Below are 12,557 nucleotides of genomic sequence, written 5' to 3' on the forward strand. Positions count from 1 at the left end.
AGTCTGCAAATAATGTATTCTAAAGTTTTTCTTGCTTGCTGTAGTAAATCATTAACATACTTAATTTGTCACACTAATGGCTTATTGAGTATAGATAGCGGTTCCATTATGTACAGTTTTATTTCACTTTTATGCAATTGGGGATAATGATATATAATATATTCTATGCTTTTTCCATGCATACAAGTAACTCCAAGGTTGAGTGAAGACAAAGTAAAGTAGTGTGTTGACCCAAAGTTGAAGGGAAAATATCCTCACAAGGCTATTGCTAAGGTGCAGAGCTTTTAACCTCATTCCTATTTGATATATTTTTTATGAAGTTATTGAAGTTGAACACCAAGGTGTAGCAGTGGATGATCTGTCCACTTGAGGCATACATTTTATGCTTTGGAAAATTTGAGTATGGAGAATGAAAGGTAATTAAATCTCCAATTTGGCTCAAAAGTGTGGAGAATCAAAAGATTGAGGAAGCCCTAGATTACAAGGGTTTGAGGGCATAATTTGGGGATTTCTAGGTTGTAGAGTGCTGGAGTCTAATTCCTTTTGGAATTAAGCATTTGAAGACATAAGAAGACACTGTCCAGGAGTTGGGGTTGATAGGAGATCATCGAGGGGTACTTCCTTTGTAAATTGGGTCAATTTTATGCATTAAAAATAGGGCATCAGTGTTGAACAGGTGTGTTGGCACAAAGTAACTATATGAAATGCATTGATATGTTTTAGAACATTGAAAAGTGTATCGATAAATACCATTACCTTGTCAGGGTTCTTGGAACAAGTCTGAGTTATTTAGTTTTTGTTTCTGTTGCTAGTCTACTAAACAACCTACTAGGCTTTTTGAATAGTTTGATGAAGAGTTGTGTGGATTGGGGGTCTTTGAATTGAATTGGAACCTTAGAACCCTTGAGTCCAAGTGTTTTAAAGTTTACAAAACCAAATCCTTCATTTAGGAGTCTTGAAGATAGTCTTGACAAATCAGATCCTTGAAGCATTTGATATGATATTAGTGAACAGATTTTTCTTTTCACAAACTTAACCAAATTACCCCCTAATGCTTAAAACCTAAGACAAGATCTATAACCAATAGTTGAGACATTTGCGATGGTTACATGCAAATGTTCTCTGAATTTTGATGTGAAGGTATATGTCCCTTCTTCAAATAAATATAAATTTTGGGAATGCTTTAAACTTGAAAGCAATAAAGACTTACACACATCTACCTGTAAACATAGAATATATGTGAAAGAAGCTTAAATATAAAGAAAGTAAACACAAGGAATTGGTACACAGCTCGCTCCCTCACATTCACCAATGAATATTAAATAGAAGATACAAGAAAGTTGATATTACCTTTCAATGAATAACTTTATCTTAAAACAAAAATCCAAACTAAGCTACATATTTGTATTATCAATGGTATTGAAAAATGATTACAATAAGACACAACTCAAAATCATCCAAAGAATCAATAATCAATTCATGGACTCAATAATGCTTCCCCTTTTATCCAATCTCAAAGATCGAACCCACATTTTCAGAATCTATACAATATATAACATTAAAAAAATGAGTATCTCTATTACAAGAAAAACAATAACAAAAAGACTCCCTCCTTGAAGTACAAAAACCCCTAAAAGAACCATGGCACATCCCCTCCAATTACAATAAATATTGTTCTTGATAATTTGCTGGTTATGTAACCGATTCTTGAAATTACTTTACCTTTGCATTGATAGGATAATATTTTATTCTTATAAAAGAATAAAACATTATTATTTAATGATACATATTGATTGGTTATTGGCAAGAAGATGACTTTGGACATATAAATAATAGAGACTTTATGTTGTATGATACGAGACACCTAAACTCATCACATTAGATTTTGAAATACCAGGTTGTGAATCTTCTCCCCTTTGAAGACTTTTAATGGCTCACAATGTAGTTACTCAATCTATCATTGATTAGAATAAGCCAAAGAGTTGACACCTCTACCAAGAAGCATGAGAATGTATCCATTACATTATTTAGGTGATTATTGTGAAATGTGGAAAATCCCAAATTCATGTGGCAATCATGCTTCTATCTTTGATACAATATTTGTGTTCTTTGTTGAATCATCTCATAGAAGGTTGTGACCAAATATCTCATATTTTCACCAATTGAGGTCCATTTTTTTTGTATGTGAGCTCCTACAGGTGTTTATTCTTTAAATTTGATCAATCAAACATTAATATCTTAGATGCCCAATGGTGCAATTATGGTGATATGATTCGCCAAGGCAAATGAACTTAGAATTTTCTTGTTTGATGGTGTTGATATTCTATCAAACATGTCCCATTGACTAACCCGAACCTCAATCAAGCAATCATAGTAATTGTTGAACCTTAAGAGACAAGCCACATATCTTTATTGCTAAAACAATTATGTCTTTGACCAAACAAGTGCCTTCATAATGTGCATTCAGACTTACAAACTCCTTGATGAATTGAAGGGTGTAAGAACATGACACATTCATTCAAGGACTAATGAAAGTCTTCAATAAAAACCCCACCATCTTGCAACACTATAAGTTTTGAAGTTTTGTGATGCAACTATCATCTACTCAATAACCAAAAATCTTTGTTTTGACAATTTATTTCTTCCACTAAGCTTTGGAGATATACCGACATAACACAACCAACTAGAACATCAAGCCTTTCTAATTTGAAATGTGAAGCACTCATGTGAATACTATAACATTATGTCTTCATGAAAATTATTCTTAATAGGATCAAGTGTCTCCTATTAATGGGTAGCCCTATAGATTGGTCTTAATATGGACTCAATCTTCTTGCTTACTTGAATTTTATTGCCTAGAATAGTATTGGTCAAACATCAAGCCCTAGACAAAGAGTATATCTAGAGTAGTCAAGGGCAATAAAAAGTATATATTTCTATATGTGGATTTTTATGACCAAGTTTCAAATTTATTGATTGGTGCAAAGTATTGCAATAATGATTTACCCCCCTCATAGTATTGCTTGATCCTAACAGGGATGTTGTCTTTGAGATTTTTATAATGTGGAATATTCTGGTTGATTTATTGAGGGAATGTTTAATAAGTTTGTGGTCAAAAGAGGTTGGAAATTTAATTTTTGTATGATCAAGCCAATTTGGTGGAGATTTAAAATAGAAGAATTGAAAGTTTCAAGTCAATTTCTCATTCACATGAATTAATAGAAGAAAAAAAGGTATTATAAAAGGTAATAAAAAGACATGAAGTGCCCAATTTTCAATTCATTCTACATTCTACCAAGTCTTGAAATTTATCTGAAGCTATCCATTTTATTGAGGTGGTGTTTCTAAGAAAAACTCAGTGCAAGATTAAGCAAAAAAGTTGTAATTAGGATTTTCTCTTAGAGTTTGTTTGTATAATTCTTGGGAAATTTTATATTGAATTTTGATGGAGGATTGTGGTTTTTTGGTTGGTAAACTATCATAGTGAGGTGAATTTTTTTAATTGGGGTACATTGTTTAGTGGATTGAAATTATGAGGTTAGAAATCCTTAATCTATAGAGTTTAAATTATTTCTATACAAGCCCTAGTTTATATAGTTTAAATTATTTTTGTAGAAGCCCTAGAATTCATCAATCCTCCACCAAGATGAATTACATAAAAGGAACATATTTTATGATTTCTTGTACCAGATAAATCCATTGACCAATGATAAATATGATAGTCCGAAACTAGTTAAGGGTTAGAAGGTTGATGGTGGATTTTTTGATAAATATGGTTTTATCTTAGATGCCCCTATACCATCCAAGGGTTTACAACTATTTATACAATTTTAGGGTAGGGAAACCTTAAAAACTCAAAGTAAAATGCATGGAGGTATGACTTGGGAAAATTTTTGGTGTCAAAAATATTTTTAGATGTAGAATTTTTGTTGCTTATTTCTCATACATGTGACCCAAACATGAGAATTGTGAGGGATAATAGTGGTGAGGAATTTTTGAGAATTGTTAGAGAAGACACTTAGGAATTTTTTGATACCAACAATCCAACAATCTTCATAGAAGAAAGTGAGCTTGAGGGTTTTGTAGCTAGATATAAAAAACTAGAGAAATGATTAGGGAAAGGCTATTGCTTGCACATTTGGCTAAGATTGGATAGTCTAGAAGGGTCCATCATGTTGATTGAGTATATTTATATGGTTATTCAGATCTAGCACCCTCACTTCATCACAAACTATAAATTTTCCCCATTTATTGTAAACCAATTTAATGAGGCTCTAGTGGATTTGGAAAAGGGAGAATGCAAACATTTCTACTAGTATTCTTTTCTAATTCACGTGTTTCTATTCAAGAATACATATTAAGTCACTTATAGGTATTCTATTCTATAGGTAGGTGCCAAGCCTTGCTAACACTATTGATCTTTTGTGCCAAAAGCGGACCTTTAGACAGAGCTTAACAAGCGGCCCATCCAACTCTGCAAGCTCTACCACACTTGAAAAACTTATGAATGGTTAAAACAATTTTATAAATCCAAAACCCTCTACATAAAATAAAACCTAAAATGGGGAAACAAAGAAAAAAGGAAAAAGAAATAACCTATAGTCTTTGATTTTGCCTTGGTGAGTACTTGATTAACATTCTCTTCCATTAAATCTAGTGGTAGTAGCTGTCCTACTATAGCTGAAATTATATGTTGATGACCTCCAACTCTACAAAAACCATGTGAAAACATAGAAAACCCACACACGCGAAAGACATAAGTGAGAAATGTTTCTTTTTTTAGATGTATAATCCTTGTGTGCCTTGTTCTTTAACAAAACTTGAATCAATTGAACATATGCAGAAGTGTAACCATTCAACTAAAAATAACCACGAATGATGTTCAACTTACAAATCTAATCACCGATGTGTATGATTGAAGATAACATGAAATAGAAAGTTTGTGCAATTTCAAAAGCAAAGAGATCATCTCACATGCATAGGTTCATAGACTTATCATAACATGAAACAACATCTAGTCCAATGCACACAGATAAAGGAAACTCTTGAAAATACAAAAAAAATTGTATTGTTTTCACAATTTTGATAAGTCTGGTATCATAGTAATAGTATCCAATCACATTCTCTTCAAAACCCTTGTGAAAAAAAAGAAAACCCGTGTGTGTGAAAGAAAAAGTAAGAAATGTTTCTTTTTTTTGATGTATAAGCCCCATGTTGGTCAAATTTTTGACCACCACCCCCGTGTTGGTCAAAATTTTGACCAACATGGGGCTTAAATGTAAAAAAAAAAAGAAATTTTTTGCCTTAACATTCTTACCAACCTAAACTTATTTAGTTAATGGTCAAAATTTTTGGTATAAAAATGAGGTTAAATGTAGTAGTGCCACCCTCTAACTTGGTTCATGGTGGTTACTATTTCACATATGATATGTAATGAAAGGTGACAATCTTTCACTAACATATATAAACAAAAGGTAATCATTATAAGAAAATAATCTTAATAATGGTAGACCTATTATCATTATAGACTTCATTAAGTTGTTGTACCAGAGTGTTAAATGTCATCATATCATAACATACTTCATTAAGTTGTTGTCACAGGAAGATTAATTTTTTTCAATTGTGTGTTATGAAAGGTGACAATCTTTCATATGTGTGAGGCATGTATATGCGTAAATGTGGCCTATGCTTCATGCACACACTTCAACATGGTCCTTACCTATGGATTCATCCTAGAATGAACATGGGATAGTTCATCCAAGACACCCGACAGTGCAACCCGTTGCCTTCTATCTAGAAGGATTTTGCCTATTTATGCTCTCAGAGTTGAGATGCAGGCAACCAGACCATTCTAGAATGAAGGGTTTAAATAATGCAATTAAATCCATATGAGATGCAGGTAATCTAGATGAGATATGCACTTAATCTAATAGCATATAAAATAAACTAGACTATATGTATGCATATTAAAGCTATATGATATCAAATCTAAATAATGAAAAGCTTATGAGAATAATGAGCTAATGAGTGCACAATTCAGCAAAGATTCAATACAAATTCAATTCAACCTCTGTAATGAGGAATTAGGAGTCTCTTAAATAGAATTCTTGGAATCCATCAATGGTTGAGATCAACTCAGATCAATGATCAGGATTGAAGCCAAGATCCAGTCAAAGTGGAAGATTCCCAATATAGATGTAGTTAACTACATCAAATCCTGAGTGCAAGAAACAGTTAACTTAGATTCACTTTAGTGTGAGAATAAGTGAATTAAGTCACTTCTAATTCGAGAAGTAATTAACTGAGAATTTCTATCTTGAACTGAGAAATAGAATTTGGGAAAGATATTCAATTTAATAAAATGAGATATGACCCCATAAATGCCTTTTCTATTTAATTGAATAATTGCATTCAATTAATTAAAATAAGCATAGTTATTAATTTAAATATTTTTAATTCCTTAGTACATTAGCCTTAGGAGATAATTTAATTTAATTAAAGTATAAATACTTTAAATTAAATTAAATCTTAATTAGTAGAAATGTATATGTGGAATGTGGCCTCAGATGTCACACACACACGCACACTTCATCGTGGTCCTTACCTGCAGATTCATCCTGGAATGAACATGGGATAGTTCATCCAAGACACCCGACAATGTGACCCATTGCCTTCTATCTAGAAGGATTTTGCCTGTTTATGCTCTCAAAGTTGAGATGCAGGCAACCAGACCATTCTAGAACAAAGGGTCTAAAGAATGCAATTAAATCTATATGAGATTCAGGTAATCTAGATGAGATATGCACTTAATCTAATAGAATATAAAATAAAATAGACTATATGTATGCATATTAAAGCTATATGATATGAAATCTAAATAATGAAAAGCTTGTGAGAATAATGAGCTAATGAGTGCAAAATTCAGCAGAGATTCGATACAAATTCAATTCAACCTCTGTAATGAGGAATTAGGAGTCTCTTAAATAGAATTCCTAGAATCCATCAATGGTTGAGATCAACTCGAATCAAAGGTCAAGATTGAAGCCAAGATCTAGTCAGAGTGGAAGATTCCCAATATAGATGTAGTTAACTACCTCAAATCCTGAGTGCAAGAAACAATTAACTCAGATTCACTTTAGTGTGAGAGTAAGTGAATTAAGTCACTTCTAATTCAAGAAGTAGTTAACTAAGAATTTCTATTTTGAACTGAGAAATAGAATTTGGGAAAGATATTCAATTTAATAAAATGAGATATGACCCCATAAATGCCTTTTCTATTTAATTGAATAATTGCATTCAATTAATTAAAATAAGCATAGTTTTAAATTAATTATTTTTAATTCCTTAGTACATTAGCCTTAGGAGATAATTTAATTTATTTAAAGTATAAATACTTTAAATTAAATTAAATCTTAATCAGTAGGTTTATAGTGACTAATACAAGTCAATACTTTAGGAATTAAATAAATAGCATGATTAATGCGGATTTAGGGTTTTTTGCATTTGGCAATTAAGTCAAGTAGTGAATATCAGAATAAGAATTGCCTATTGACATAGGACTTAGGATTGATTGAAATAGACCAAAATTGGTTGACATGGCAATGAGCCAATTTTGGGGTATTACATTTTGCCCCTCTTTGAATGAATGTGCGAGCAACACATTCGATTCAAAGAAAATCAGAAAGCATGATGCGAAGATCAATAAGTAAGATTGGTTCTGAAGTTGATGTCATGAAGACCAATTGATGATCTTTTAAGGACCATCTCCAAAATGAAACTTAATCCTAAGGAATCCAAGTAGAACACCTAGATACCTAAATCGATAAGCATTTAAAAGGTTTTCTTCAAGATGAAGTTTAACCTTTAAGGATCTAGATACCTCAGATTGATAGCATTTAAAAGATCATTTCTAGAATGGAGCTTAACCTTTAAGGATCCAGATAGAACATCTAGATACCTGAAATTGATAAGCATTTAAAAGACTATCTCCATAACAAAGCTTAATCTTTAAGGGTCCAGATAGAACATCTAGATACCTGAAATTGATAAGCATTTAAAAGACTATCTCCAAAATAGAGCTTAATCTTTAAGGATCTAGATAGAACATCTAGATACCTAAAATTGATAAGAATTTAAAAGACTCTCTAGAATGGAGCTTAATCTTTAAGGATCTAGATAGAACATCTAGATACTTGAAGTTTGATAAGCATTTAAAAGACTATCTCCATAACGAAGCTTAATCTTTAAGGATCTAGATAGAACATCTAGATACCTGAGGTTGATAAAAGATAGCAAGATCAAATTATGAGTCATAGAATCATCCCCAGAATGAGGCTTGATCCTCAGGAGTTGAGGTTTAGATTGTCCTGATACTTGTCCATAGAACTCTTTATAAGATGCGATAGATGACAAAGATGCCAGAAAGAGGGGAATAAGATGCCTTGAGTGATGAGGACATAAGATGGGAATAAGATGCACTGAGCAATAAAGATTCATATTTGAGTCAAAATTTAGATTCAATGAAGTAATCATCCTGCCCACTCGGGAGTGAAATTGAAAGATGACACACCAAAATTATGATGTAGAGTAGTAGAGAGAGATAGAAGAAATTGAAGAATCAATAGAATATAAAAGAGATCAGAATGATCAGAAGAAAATTTAGAGTCAATTCAAAGTGATTTCAAGGTCTAGAAGACCAAGTTTGACCAAAAGTTGACCAGATTTAACCAGAGTTGACTTTTTCCAAAATTTGTGATAAAATTTGAAGAAATTTTTAAGTTGAAAAGATTCCAAGATTTACAAAGTATCTGAAGAATTTGGACTGCACAAGCATTTGATTGCATTAGTCCCAAAATTTTAAAATGCAATTTTGAGCCACTTAAGTGTGTTAGATTTTAAATTCGCTCCCGAAAATGGATTCAGAGAAGGCAAAGTAGCCAAGAGGATGATTAATTGATCATTTTTGCAGTGATGAAGAACATGATACTTTTAAGAAGCCAACAATTCCTCATCACAAAGGATGCAACTAGATCTGTAAGCGAACCATGTTCTTATGCAATGCAACCCTATGCTAGATGCAACCTTAAACTAGATGCAACCCTAGGTCTAGTTACCAAACTTTGAAAATTACCATCGTTGAGCATAGAACAAAATCCCATATGTTGTACAATTCCCACTGACATTGCAATCATGGAAACATGAATAGGACATATTGTTATTAATTTGTCAGGATTAAGTGTAAGCATTCAAGGCACAAGAAGCCAGAATGACCAAAACATTCATCCCTTTTGATGTAGCAAGTTAACATAAGGATCAAAACATAAATGTTAGGATGACCAAAATGTTGCTTGCATGGTAGACACACCAAACACACAAGATATCTTTCTTATGCTAAGTACTCAATGTTTATTCTATCTGCAATGACCCTTGCATTCATACCCTAAGATAGAAGTGTGCTAGATATACTCACAGTGATCCATATGTTCACTTAATAGGATGAGTATTAGTATGCACTATAGCATAAAAAGTTCACTCCAACAAACAAGGAGAAGAACCAACATTGAATTTATCCATATAAAAAAATTCAAGGTACACCCAGCCATCCAATATGAGATGGAGGCTCTTATAGTGGACACCCCTCTAAAAGGAATATTTCAACTTTATTGGAACTAAACCACAAGAGAAAGCAAAGAAAAGATCATGCCCCTAGTCATTACTTCTCTAGTTAGAATGACATCATTGAGTTGCTTGAGGAGACATAATGAAGTGAAAATGAAACAAACAAAGAAAATGCTCAACATATCCAAACAAGTTCATCGTTTTGAGTTCATTTTTGTGTCATAGGATTAATATCGAGTGTCAGTGTCCAGAACATGGATGAAATAAATCTCTTTAGTAGGCTAAAAACAATAGACAGACATAGCCAGAATGATTGGTTACTAAGGTCAAGGAGGAATCTTCAAGGTGAAGAACCTAAGAGGGCTGAGCGATAGTAGATAGACATAGCCAAGATGACTGGTGACTGATGCAAGAGAGATATTCCATAAAGGAATCTTGAAATGTGACCTGAGCAATAGTAGGCAGACACAGCTAAAACAATTGGAGACTATTGTGAAAGAGATTCCATGAGGAGAATCTCAAAAAGAGGGACATTGGTGATAGTAGGCAGACACAGCTAGAACAACTGGTGCATGTCATGAAAGAGATTCTATGAGGAAAATCTTGAAAAGGTAGTGACACTAGCGACAGTAGGCAAATACAGCCAAAACGACTAGTGACTATCGCAAAAGAGATTCTATAAGGAGAACCTTGAAAAGAGTGACATTGGTGATAGTAGGTAGACAAAATAGAATGATTGGTGACTATCACAAAAGAGATTCTATGAGAGAATCTTGAAAAGGTGATACTGAAGGGGAATGCCCCTGAGTTGTGACAAGACTCAATCCATGGATACATGAGCGAAAAGTAGGAAAAGCAATAAAGCAACTGTACAGATAGCCAAAAGATGTGTTGTAAGATGAAGCATTAGAACAAGAGGTGCCTGTTTACAAGGTTTTCACCTTCTTGGTGGAGCTTTCATTTTTTTGCTACCATGATGCCTATCTCCAAGTTTTCACCAATGACACTTTTCTTATTTTTCAATTTTTTTTGTATTTTTCTCTTTTTTCTCTTTTTTTGTATTTTTTGGAATTTTCAATTTTTGGTATTACCAAAGTGCCTATTGCTAGGTTTTCACCAAGATAATAGATTTTTTTTAGGACTTTTTTCTAATTTTTAGGATTTTTTCAAGATATTTTCAAAATTTTAGAACTTTTTTAGAGATTACTAGCTCTCAAGAAGGATTACCTTGATTTTGTTCTAGTGTCTAGCAAGGTGTAGGATGAGATGTAGTAGCAAGCTAGTGGATAAGTGGAGATGGATAGGCAAGGAATATGAAGCGGTGAATGTTACCCTCAAGGAAAGTCTTCACAAGATTACACCAAGCTAGGGAAAAAGATATAACAATATAAGCTCATGGTGTAATGAAGGGTGTCACATAAGTAATCCAAGAAAATGACCATGTCAAGAGATTGCTAAGAACTGAGTTTTCTTCTTTCTTTCGTTGATCAAGACCAAAGGGTTAAGTGAATAGGAGAGAAAAGTTTGTTATGGAGATTATGAGTGAATGACTTTGGGAATGAGGACATATAATCATAAGCAAGATTATGATAGGATGTCATTGATGGCAGAATTACGCATGACACCTGTTTACCAGGTTTTCATCATGGTATTTGTCCAAGGTGCCACAAGAAGTGGTTTTCACCATAGGACGGATTTATTTATCTTTGTGTTTGCTACCAAGGTGCCTATTTCCAAGTTTTCACCGAGGCACTTTTTTTTTTTCTTTTTGGATTTTTAGAGTTTTTGGAAAGAATTCAAGCCTTTCTCAAGTTATATAGCATGCCTATAAGAAAGATAAGTAATGATAAGCCAAGGCCATAGCAAGGTACACTCAAAGATGTTGATAAGGTAATGGAAGGGAGATAGTAGAAAAAGATATATGGAGGATAAGGTTTTAGGCTATGGATGAGATAAATGGGATGGAAGGATAAAAGGTGGTGTATAGAAGGTGGAGTTGATAGGGTATTGAAAGGGATGTGCAAGGGTAGAAGAAAAAGTAGGCAAGATTAACATTGACACACACCTTGAAGGGTAGTGGAATGATGGAGGAAATATGGATGAAATAGTATGAGGTTTAGATGTATGAGGTGGTGGAATAATTTTGGAGGAAGGTGGAGTATAAGGTTTTGAAACCTTTTTAGGAAGGTGTTGGGAAGAAGATGGAGTGGAAGCCTTTGGAAGCTTAAATGTCAACTTTGATTTGTTTTCAATATTCAATTCCTTCAAAAGAGACTTGGGAATTCATATAGCTTTTGATTTTTCATTAGATGCTTTGGAACATGTTTCTTCAATAACATATTTAAGAACCCATACTTTCTTTGGTTGAGCTCTTTGAATAGTGGACCTTTGTGGTCTCTTTTGTGTATTTTCCTTCTTAACATTCACATGTCGATTGGAGGAGACATAGTTAACTTTTGAGGATGGATTCATGCACTTGTGTTTGAGTTGATCATCCAAATTTCTTCCAAAGGACTTGGGACTTGTGGATGAATGAGGCCAATATGTCTGGTTTAGATGGAAAGGTGAATGTGAAGAGTTCAAGTATGTGTATCTTCGTTGATCTTGGGATAGGGTAGGAGGAGTGTGTAATAAGATAAGAGTGGAAGTAGGAGATAGAGGAGCATAAGGTTCCAATATGGATGGAAGACTTGAAGGTTTTAGCTTAGATGGGTAGGGACCACGGATAGATTTACAAAATGTGAATGGACCATGAGTATGGATGTCATCATCTTTAGAGTGAGCAATATGACCAAAGCCATCAATAGATTTATGAGTAACTATTATAGGATCAATACCTTTGATATAGGAGTTTTTAAAGCTTGAGAATAGTTTTGAAGTGAATGTAGTAAGGTAGAACAAGAGGGTGAGGGAACACTTTTCTCTTCAAACATAGGAAA

The sequence above is a fragment of the Cupressus sempervirens genome, chromosome 4 (genome assembly GCF_028749045.1).
Source record: "Cupressus sempervirens isolate cs-2001-9-10 chromosome 4, ASM2874904v1, whole genome shotgun sequence".
NCBI lineage: Eukaryota > Viridiplantae > Streptophyta > Pinopsida > Cupressales > Cupressaceae > Cupressus > Cupressus sempervirens.